The sequence below is a fragment of the Dreissena polymorpha genome, chromosome 10 (assembly GCF_020536995.1).
Source record: "Dreissena polymorpha isolate Duluth1 chromosome 10, UMN_Dpol_1.0, whole genome shotgun sequence".
Lineage (NCBI taxonomy): Eukaryota > Metazoa > Mollusca > Bivalvia > Myida > Dreissenidae > Dreissena > Dreissena polymorpha.
This window is the reverse complement of record NC_068364.1, coordinates 68,430,820-68,442,711: the sequence shown is the minus strand read 5'-3', so window position 1 is coordinate 68,442,711 and position 11,892 is coordinate 68,430,820. Positions and strand designations below refer to the sequence as shown.

Below are 11,892 nucleotides of genomic sequence, written 5' to 3'. Positions count from 1 at the left end.
CGATTTAATGGGGGGGGGGGGGGCGTTCGCCGCGTCCGCTCCCCCCCCCCCCCTCCCATTGGATACGCCTATGGAAGCAAGTTGTTATGATATTTGGGGCGAGTCACTATGCAATTATGAGCAAATCGTTCAGGGTCGAGTCGGTAAGGGGGGCTAGTCGTTAAAAAACCGATTTTCATGAAAAGTATGGGTATATCAACTGATACCAATACATGAGAATACAATCTCGGTCAGCTGCTGGAGCGTGCGCGTCGCGACCGAGGCGAGAGTCGCCCGCAGAAGATTTTCTCACCTGTACATATTTCCTTATAGAGGGGAACTTCTGCGGGTGGCTCTGCTAATCCAGCAGAGTCCGTCACCCTCGAGCCGGACGTCTTCTACACTGCTGGGATTGCTGTCTTCTCCAAGATGCAGCGGACTTGTCATCCGCTGTTTATCGTCGAGAGTTCGCCGGCCCGGACCTGCCAGAGGTCCCGTCTGAAGAGGGCCGGGGACGGCGGGACAGCAAGACCACCAGTGTGGGGGACATACGGGACGGACCTGGGTCTTGCGCTTGCGAGGAGGGAACCCAAGAACATCGAGGGGGTGGCTTTAAAGAGGGACCCCGGGGCGGCGGTACCTAGTGCGCTCAACGCGCTGGGGAAACCGTCTCGGGGATGAAGACGACGGCTGATGACAACAAGTGGGCCATAAAGGCGGAGCTGTGTGCTGCAGCGGTGCTGCGTTCAGACATGAATTTGTCTTTTGAGATTGTCTAACTACCAGTGCACATTAAGGTCTCATTGGCCACCGTGCACTGGTCTATTTGGATCTAAATTATTTCTTTGGCGAATACCCGGGAAGCCGGGGTAAATTTGACCTACTTTGGCTCTAAATTAATCTTTCTCCCCTGAAAGGTCACAGGGGCAGGTCGGGCTACTATAACCTCGTGAAGAGGCCAGTAGGACCTGTAAATAAACTCTGAAATACACACATGAGAATACAATATTATAAGAAAAAGACACATTTTGCGTGAGCAATTATTATTCAACGTATCGCCCATGAGATAGCTTCTTTAACAGATACGGTAAGTAAGGAATCTCACCTATGCGGATAATGACCAATCAGAACGCGCGTTACAAATGTAATGTCACGTGACTTCAGGTGTTTGATGCAAACCGCGTCAGCTTGCCAGATTCAGGTGCGAACGTTAAAGATTATTTCTGGAATAGAAAGGTATACATGTATAAAAGTCTATTGTTTTTTCATGCAGGTCTCCAAATACGCCGATATTATTCACGATCAGTTATTTGATTCGCATTCATTTGTCCGTTTGATAAAAGTAATCGAAATGTTATTGACAAAAATGGCCGATTTGTGGAACCAGGAAATTAAACGTGCCCATGTAAACAACAAAACAATTGTAATGTTTAACACTGAATTTTCGAGTAATGTGAGTTTATTATAATCTCTTATTGTAAATACAGTAAACATACAAATGATGACATCGATTATAACTGTCGGTTTGATACTGTCTCTTTTTAAACGATACAAACATCGTATTGTTTTTATTTTAAGTTTGTTTTCTCAACAAATCAGAGCGTGATTGCAAGAATTGAATATAGCTGACTTTTTTTCACAGCCACCCATAGGATAACATTTGATGTTTAGCTTTGTAGGACAGTTGGTCTTACCAGTCTTTATAATTCCCATTTTGAAATTACAAGCCAGTCTGGCTTTTATATTGTTACTTTACTTATCAAAACTCATCTGAAAAAAATAAAACAACAGTATTATATTTATCATTACAAAGATTGTACATAATATTTGTGTCAATGTTTTAATCATTTTGTTCAACAAACTTTTTTTAGCACTCATGCAAGTGAATTTTGCAGTAATCATCTAAATAGTCAATATAAATTGCCGCCTAAGAGTCTTTTGATGATTTTTGCTTTGGCAGACTCTTGGCGTCAATAGTCCACTCCATCTTTTTAATAGCGAGAGTTTTCCTTCTTTGTCTATATTGATGCGCAAGGAATTCGGTGCGCAACATTCAAGCCCCGATATCAGACATTTAATATCAACGGATTGCAATAATATTTACATACCTGTGTAGATAATTCATTTCTCAATAATGTTCCGTAAGATTTATGTAATGACTCTTTCAATTTTGCACGCCTGACCAATTTAAATCAACACACTACTCACATTTTCAATTCCAATCGCTGTGCCCGCTGTATACGGCAGGTAGATTTTAATCGATAAAGCAGCCTATTACACCGTAATGCCTTCTTCTGATTGGTTGATATTTAAATATTTCATAACATGGCGAGAGGTCAGTGATTGTATTGCGATTAAAGCAGAAGTTTAACTGAAACAAATTATGCCTTTTAACTTCAAATCGACGCTATTTGAGGTAAAAATGGACTAATTAACCAAAACTTTATGAGTTGGTAATGTTATTTTGCAATTTTAAGCATATTGATATAATAGTATTGTATTTATTTTTCGTTATGGTTTTTGCAGACCGGAGTTTCAGCGTTCAGATTTATTCTGAACACGAATTATTTCAGCTATCATCTAAAGATGTATATATAATCATAGGAGAAATCAGTGACCAACTTTGTTGAGACTGCTTTTCATCATCTGCTTTGCATCTCTTTTAAGGTCTGGCTCAATATATTTTAGAGATTCTGTAACTTGTTGGTGACATTGAAAACTAAAGTAGACGCTGGGTACCTGATTTCAATTAAAGCTCAGCATAATGTTTGTAGATTCCTTCATCAAAAATGTCCCAACTCATTACACAAATACAACACTCATATTTACTCATAAACTTTGGTTAGGTTTTTGTTTACAAAAGACCATTCATACCTTCTCGTACATTTCCACGGTGGTTATATCGGACAATTGTTACTCTCCGATAAGTCAGAATTCAAAAATAAGATTAGATTGGATGTGTCACATATTGTAATGTTATCCTATCTCAAATATGATTGCACAGAAACGCTTCAGAGTTGTTTAAGATAGTTGACATTTTCTGCATTTATTTATTATTCAGGGATTTGAATAGACGCGAGCAAATTAAAAATGACTCGTTTTTGACGCAACCCTTTTTTCTGCCGTGCCTCATTTTGACGCATTGAAAATTTGACCCATGTGTCAGTCAGTTAGCATCTGGAGTTCCATGGTAATAAATCCCGCTGTGCTCCTAATCAAAATTAATGTTTCAGTATTTGAAACTCGGTCTATAATCGAGGGAATAGAGGTCTACCCCGGGCGTTGTTTTTTATAATAACAAGTCATAATACTACACTATAACACATTTCCTCGATTAGATCAGGGGTTTTTCTGCCTATTTTGGGAAAAGGAGTCTGACCAAAATGGGAATTTTTTATCGACAAAATTGGTCATTTTGGGAATTTTTGCTTCGATGAAACGGCTCATTTGGGAAAAAATTGTGAATTAATCATGCTTAAATAATTCAGTGGTTTAACAAATAAATTTGTTTTTATTTGGTTATTTTGTCTTCTTCATGTAAACAGACGCAATATTGGGCATGTTCAACGTTAATTCAATTGCTGCAGTTTTGTTTTTCAGTTACAGTTACACTCTGTGATAAGAATTGAACAGTCAAAACCTTATAGCAAATATTTTTGACCAAAACAAACACTGGTTAGTCACACAAGTTATAAGACACTTCATTCTTAAAAAAAAAAAAAAAAATGTTTTTTTTTTGTTTTTTTTTTTTTTTTTTGGAAATTGGGATTTTTTTTTATAATTTCGGTTTGGGATCGGGTCCGTTTGCTTTGGGAGTGCCTCCGTTGTCCGGAGGCGCAGACAGTGCTGAAAAACCCCTGTAGATATAAATTATCAGAGAAGAATAAATTGCCACGTCTTGACCTTTGACATTGTAAATGGCAGACGTATTGTAAATTAACATTAAACCCGCGTTCAATAAAAAATGGTGATTCAAACAACAACAACAATTCAAATTACAAGTCATGGTGATTCAATAATGGAGATAGCATTAACTAGATTTAACAAACATTAAATAAGGTTTGTTAAACGAGATAACAACAATGAAAATTTTGATTATTTAAGTTAAACTACTACTGGCAGAGATTTCAATAGACGCAGAATCCTGCGTTTTGACGCGAGCAAATTAAAAATGACTCATTTTTGACGCAACCCTTTTTTCTGCTGTGCGTCATTTTGACGCGTCGAAAATTTGACCCGTGCGTCAGTCAGTTAACATCTCGAGTTCCATGGTAATAAATCCCGCTGTGCTCCTAATTGAAATTAATGTTTCAGTATTTGAAACTCTGTCTATAATCGAGGGAATACCCCGGGCGTTGTTTATCTTATCTCATCTCTTCCAATACACATGTCACAGTCTCAATAGCGCGTGCCCACTAACTGGGTAATTAGCAGCAGTGATTACGTGATACGCCAGTACATAATTAGTACGAGTTCTCTCCCTTACACCACTGTTATGTTATCATGGTATATTCCCATGAGTTACTCCCCTTGGTTGGAAGTTTGCCTTTGAAACTACGTTTTTCACAAAATTGTCCCAATATGCAAGCAAGCAAAAAGACCGAATTTCCAGCATTTTTTGAGTAAGTGTACATACTTACCAGAGGAAGATAGAAAGTACATGAAATCATCTGAAAAAATCCGCTTCACTACATACTCTAACGAAAACGAGGATATTAGTCATGATGATACATTGGACTCTGAAACCCATAGTTTGCAACCAGTTGTAACTCACTGTTCGCGACGCGTCAGCACCAAACAGTCACCAGTCTTGAAAACGTTCTATAGACAGTTTCCCATATTGTTGACATTGGACAGTGGGGCTGAGGTTAGCATGATAAAAAGCTCAGTCGTGCAGTACATTGGAGCTCCGGTGACGAAAACAAACCAGAGCGCGCTCCAGGCTGATGGTGTCACTCCATTACAAATCATTGGGGAGACACATTTCTATGTCTCGAGAGGTGACACTGATCTGAAATTAGAGGCTCTAGTAGTGAATGACTTAGATGTCGATGTTCTAGCGGGGATACCATTTATGTGTACCAATGACATTTCAATTCGACCTGCTAAACATGAAATACTGATCGGCGGCATTGAACATGTTAATTATGGCTCCTCCAAATCTGACTCGCCAAGTAACCGCGTACGACGCACCCAAGCCTTTGTCTTACGAGCTCAGTCTACGTCATCTGTCGTATGGCCAGGTTCCTTCATTGAGTTGAATGTGCCGTCTGATATTGGACCTGAGGACACTGTGGCGATTGAGCCCAAACATGACTCTGGTATTTCCTGGATAAAACCGCAGGTTATCGAATCAGTTGGCGGTTGCATCAGAATCGCCAACGAGACACAGGAACCACAGCGAGTGTTAAGGCATGAACATGTTGGTTTCATAAGAAATACAGAGACAATGAAAGTTGGGGTTCTTACACCCATTACAGGAACACAGCTTAGCCATCAATCAGTTCCCAAATTACACATGTCTAATACAACATGCATCTCAACTGACCCTGATAAAGTGTTGACAGATGAACAACGCATGAAGTTTTTGATATTGGGTGATAAGTATGACGATGTGTTTGCGTCGGATATATCCGGGTACAACGGTGCCGTTGGTGACTTTAAAGCCGTTATCAACATGGGCCCTGTACAACCTCCCCAGCGTAAAGGACGGGTGCCACAATACGCGAAGGACAAGCTTGTCGAACTCCAACAGAAATTTGATGAGTTAGAGAGTCAAGGAGTTTTCAGTCGCCCAGAAGATGTAGGTGTGACGGCTGAATACCTAAACCCGTCCTTCTTAGTGAAAAAACCACAGGGCGGATACAGACTAGTCACTGCGTTTTCCGATGTTGGACGATACAGCAAGCCTCAACCTAGTCTGATGCCCGATGTTGATTCCACTCTACGCACAATAGGACAATGGAGGTATATAATACAGTCGGACTTAACAAGTGCGTTTTATCAGATACCACTGTCAAAGCAGTCAATGAAATATTGTGGTGTAGCAACTCCATTTCGCGGTGTTAGAGTATACACTCGTTGTGCTATGGGAATGCCCGGATCAGAAACAGCTCTTGAAGAACTGATGTGCCGTGTACTCGGAGATTTCGTTCAAGAAGGGTTTGTCGCAAAACTTGCCGATGACCTTTATTGTGGCGCTAACTCTGTCGATGATCTATTGATCAAGTGGGAGCGTGTTTTAGACGCCTTGTCTCGATGTGGGTTGCGTCTAGCACCATCCAAGACTGTAATCTGTCCGAAGTCCACTACAATTCTTGGATGGATTTGGTCTGCTGGCCAGTTATCTGCAAGTCCTCACCGTATTGCCCCGTTGTCTTTGTGTACACCTCCAGATACTGTGAAAGGGTTGCGTTCGTTCATCGGTGCGTACAAGGTTCTCGGGCGTGTGTTGCCAAACTGTTCACGATATGTTAGCCCACTAGACGACCTAGCCGCTGGTAAACAGTCGCATGACAAGGTAGAGTGGACGGACTCCTTTTTAAAATCATTCAAAGATGCACAGGCAGCACTGCATAATCATAAGTCGATTGTCATACCGAGACCCACAGATCATTTGTGGATAGTTACCGATGGTTCCGTGTCTCAGCGTGGTATAGGAGCAACCCTGTATGTGATGAGAAATGACAAGTTGCACTTGGCAGGCTTTTTCAGTGCCAAGCTGCGGAAACATCAAGTCACTTGGCTTCCGTGTGAAATCGAAGCTCTGAGCATCGCGTCCGCCGTTAAACACTTTAGCCCTTACATAATACAGTCTACTGTGTCGGCTTGTGTACTTACTGACAGTCAGCCTTGCGTACAGGCTGTAGAGAAGCTATGTCGCGGTGAGTTTTCCGCTAGTCCGAGAGTGACGTCATTTTTGTCAACTGTGAGTCGTTTCCAGATAAGCGTCAGACATCTTGCTGGCTCTGCCAATGTGCCGTCAGACTTTGCAAGTAGGAATGCCCCCGAGTGTTCTGTGCCAACCTGTCAAATTTGTACATTTATCTGTAATACTGAAGACTCTGTGGTTCGTAACGTCTGCATTGACAGTATTGTGAATGGAACATCGCGTTTGCCGGTTGCTACAAGATCCTCGTGGCTTCAAATTCAATCCGAGTGTCCAGATCTGCGACGTACACACGCGCATCTCAAACAAGGTACTCGTCCCTCTAAAAAACTAACAAAGATCAAAGATGTTAAACGTTACCTTCAAGTCGCATCAATCGCCAGAGATAATTTACTGGTGGTAAAACGCAGTGACCCTTTATTGCCACCATCTGAGTTGATAGTTGTTCCTCGTGCCGTTTTAGACGGATTGGTCAGCGCTCTACACATTAAGTTAGACCATCCATCTAAGCACCAGCTTGAACTTGTGATGAAGCGTCACTTTTACGCGTTGGACTTGAGTAGCTCTATTGAAACTGTAACTCGGCAGTGCCACTTGTGTGCTTCATTACAGTCATTACCAGAATCCGCTATAAAGCATACAAGCGAAGACCCTCCAGAAGTTGTTGGCATGTCGTTCGCCGCAGATGTACTGAAACGTAATCAACAAACTATTCTAGTCGTGCGTGAGAGTGTTACCTCTTATACTAAAGCCTGTCTTATTCCTGACGAAAAAAGGGACACTTAAGAGATGCTTTAGTGTGTTTGTGTACTGAGCTCCATCCATTAGACGGTCCCCCTGCAGTTATTCGTGTAGATCCCGCCCCGGGTTTTGCATCTTTGCAAAGCGACGAAGCCTTGAAACGTCTCAACATCGTGTTGGAGATCGGCCGTGTTAAGAACATAAACAAGAATCCTGTGGCTGAAAAGGCTATACAAGAGCTAGAAAATGAGTTGTTGCGGTATGAACCAGGTGGAGGCCCCGTTACTTGCATGGGCCTTGCTATTGTAGTCGCAAGGTTGAATTCACGTCTACGCCATACGGGCCTGTCTTCCCGTGAATTGTGGACCCAACGCTCTCAGTTCACTCATGTTCAACTCCCTGTGTCTGACCGTGATGTGATCCTCCAGCGGCATGATTCACGTATGAAAAATCACCCCCACAGTGAAAAATCTAAGTCCAAGGCTAGTATTCCGGTACGTGTTGGTGATGTAAGTGTCGGTGATTTAGTGTATCTTATCTCAGATAAAAGCAAATTGAAAGCTCGCAATAGGTATCTAGTTGTGTCGTGCGATGAAGAGTGGTGCTTTGTTAAAAAGTTCTCGGGAAATCAGTTACGGGCTTCATCCTATAAAGTTAAACGAAGCGAGTGTTACCGTGTTCCGTATGATAAAATGTGTTGCGAAAGGCCTTTAGTGTACTCCGACCCAGACCATGAGTCTGATGACGAATGTGTTCATTCACCAACTGATAGTGGTCCCCCAGCACCCTCAAGCATTCCAGCAACATTGACTACGCCAGAAAATGTAGAACCAGTTCCAATTATTGTGTATGAGCCGGATATGACGTCATCATTTTGTGAACCCCCCCAAGTACACGTGTCTCCAGAAACAAGTTCTATGAGTATGACCTCGCCCGGTTACACTGAGCCAGCGCAAAGACCTCAACGCTCACGACAGCCTCCAAAATATCTTGATGATTATGTATTAGAATGATTAGAGTGGTGCAAGTTTGTTTGTCATGTTCAATAGTGTTTGGTTCTCTTTGTATATATGACTGACTTGTTCAATGATTTCTTATCCTTGGTTTTATGATGCAAATTCTAAATATGCAAGATACATGTTATGTACTTAATAGTTTTAGAAGTTAAATATTGTGTTTCTATCATTAGACATTTTTAATCTATTGGGTTTAATTTTCTAATCCTGTACTGATTTGTATGTGTTATTATATGAAGTATGAGTTGTGTTCATTTGAAGGAAAAGAGGTTCCGCCAGTACATAATTAGTACGAGTTCTCTCCCTTACACCACTGTTATGTTATCATGGTATATTCCCATGAGTTACTCCCCTTGGTTGGAAGTTTGCCTTTGAAACTACGTTTTTCACCAAATTGTTGTATCCACTTGAGAGTTAAATAAACCAGTTCATCATTGACTATCTGGCAGTTATTCCTTACTGGCGATAATTGATTGACCATCCGATAATTGCAGGTTTTTTGCAGACTTTTCAGACGTCACGGTTAAAGAAAGTCGACAAAATTAATTAAAGTAAAAACTATATTGATCAAAGGTCTATTAATTACGTAGATCCAATAGTAGATCTAAGTCCAGCGAGTTTTGTCAGTTGTTAATCCACCGATAATTACGAGTAACACCCATCTTATATAAACTGGAATCACAGTTCATTTTTTATACTAACAAGTAATAATACTACACATAAACATTGAGAAAACACATTTTCTCGATAAGATATAAATTATCCGAGTAGCATTAAATTGCTGCGTCGACATTGTAAATGGCGGACTTAACATTCAACCCGCGTTCAATTCAAAGCTGGCGATTCAAATTGCAAGTTATGGCGATTCAATAATGGTGAAAGCATTAACTGGATTTAACAAACATTTGATAAGGTTTGTTAAACCCGATAACAACAAGAAAAATTTGGATTATTAAAGTAAAACTACTACAGGTAAGGCATTCCAAAGTGTACATATTTCGGACATGTATAGTATTCGGATAAACAGTAATAAATATACTAGATGTTCCATGCATTTATATTGTGTTTTGTTAGAAAAACTATCATAGGGATGGTGATAATATAATGACGATAAATATGTGATGAAAAGGTGCTACCGGTACATATCTTAAATTATTTTAATGTGTTAAAAGACTTAAATGTGTTATAACTATAAGGAAGTATATTTAATGTACCAATTCATTAAAATATGTAGTGTTATGTATCATGGTATTGTTATTTAATAAAGCGGTATATCTTTTTAAGATATTGTGTTACTCTTAGAGCATATTTTTATCTAAAAAATTGAATAATACAGAGAAAAACACAACGCGCTTCAAAATTGACCCCACAATTTTTCAATTTGACTCCTCAAAATTTCAGTCCAGGGGTCATTGACTCCTGGTTTTTAAAATCTATTGAAATCCCTGTACTGGTAAGGCATTCTTAAGTGTATATATTTCGGACATGTATAGTATTCAGATAACAGTGCTCACGCTGCTGCCAGACATTATCGCCAATGGCGATTATTTTATCCTACTGGCTATTATTTCTTAAAATTGTCTAGAAAAAATGGCGATTATTTTATCCTCCTACATCAAAAAACAAATTGCCTCTAAATGTTGTCCGGCGAATGTGAAACGCCTGCAAATCGGGCCATCAAGCAGGAAAAATCGATAACGAGATTACCTGTGTACACACTCGACCCTGTGTATTGTCATACACGCGTCAATAACTTTTGCGACATTGTGGCCTAGAGCGTTTTTCTCAATCGGTGTCCGACAGCAGTTATATATTTCGGAACAAACGGTTTTAATCTCCCCGTGCTTTACCAATTATCGGTAACTGTTAGATCTTTGTTAATTTTTCGCCAAATATTATTTAATCGTCATTTAATCGCCGCTTATATTGTCGGCTGGTTTTGTTTTTCACGCCGTTTTTTACTGCAATTAGATTACGTTGAACATTGCTTGATTAAATAATTATTTAATCGCCATCAACTAATTATCCCCGTAATTACCGCTGTTTGTCGTCTGCTTAACATAATGATTTCAATTTTGACCAGGTAACCTGGTTTTCCCAATTCAAAGGGACCCAGCATATGCCATGGCCAGCAAGCACGTGTTTGGAATTACACTGAGGTGTGACGTTAATTGATGTAAACATGATCGGCATTGCGAAAGTGTTATTTTTGGAATAAATCATTTACAATTGATATTGGCCTCTGCCTACAATATTGCGGCCGATGGCAAACGTTGTATTAAGAGATAAAGTAGTCGAACGATATGCACATTTTAGATTATGCCTATTAATATTTGATATTATGCATATTTCATGTGCAAAATTGGTACAATTTTTCGGATACTGTATTTTTTTCGTTGATTATGATTTATTTTCGAAATTCATAATAGCAAAAAAGAATGACGAATACACATGCGGTGATATGGAAGGTGTTGTTTATAATATTTCGAGTTGTATTCACCAAAAATTGCAATTGGAAAAACTATAAAAAATAGTATAATTAGTAAGGGCCCTGGGTGGGTTGGGGCCTCTGCCCTTAATTCTTATATGTATGTTACTGTAGCTGAGATCTGGTTTGTTAAGTCACACCCACAGCATTGATTGTATTCTTTGTTGTAAAGCCATGATAATATTTTATAAGAAAATGACACACAGGTAGTATGTTTGTTTTTAAGTATATATTTATATTATAACTTAAATCCAATAGATATACATTTAATAAAACATAGATAAAATGAGATTCATTGTTTTTTCTTTCTTTTTGCCTTCAGTTCTGTTTTGCGGAAAAGTCCGCATATGTTTTGGCTATTATTTTTTTAAGGAAAAAATATATGGCTATTATTTTCATGAGGCCAGAGTGAGCACTGAGATAAACAGTAATAGATATACTAGATGTTCCATGCATTTAGATTGTGTTTTTGTACAAAAGATTTGAATGAGCATTAATTGTTTTTACAAATAAACATAGTATAGTGATAGAAATAATAAAAGTTGTAAAATGAACATGTTTTGTTTTTTAAAAAAACTTAGTCGATATTGTTCGCACAAATTATTGATATTTTGTCCTTATCTTTGTGTACCAATTCATTGAAATATGTTGTGTTATGTATCATGGTTTTTTTATTTAATAACGCAGTATAACTTTTTAAGATATTGTGTAACTCTTGGAGCATATTTTTATCTAAAAAATTGAATAATACAGACGAAAACACAATTAACGCGCTTCAA

General features: G+C 39.2%; 1 protein-coding gene across 4 annotated transcripts in view; it reads left to right on the top strand.

Annotated features, from left to right (window-relative positions):
• Positions 1-1,111: 1,111 nt before the first annotated feature.
• LOC127847599 (protein PALS2-like) overlaps positions 1,112-11,892 on the top strand; it is a 195,271-nt gene continuing 184,490 nt past the window's right edge. For 3 of the 4 annotated variants that reach the window (XR_008034051.1, XR_008034052.1, XM_052379618.1), the window contains exon 1: positions 1,112-1,215. The gene's annotated coding sequence lies outside the window, so the exon portion shown is untranslated. The remainder of the gene's footprint in view (positions 1,216-11,892) is intronic. The other variant, XR_008034053.1, reaches the window with a different exon arrangement.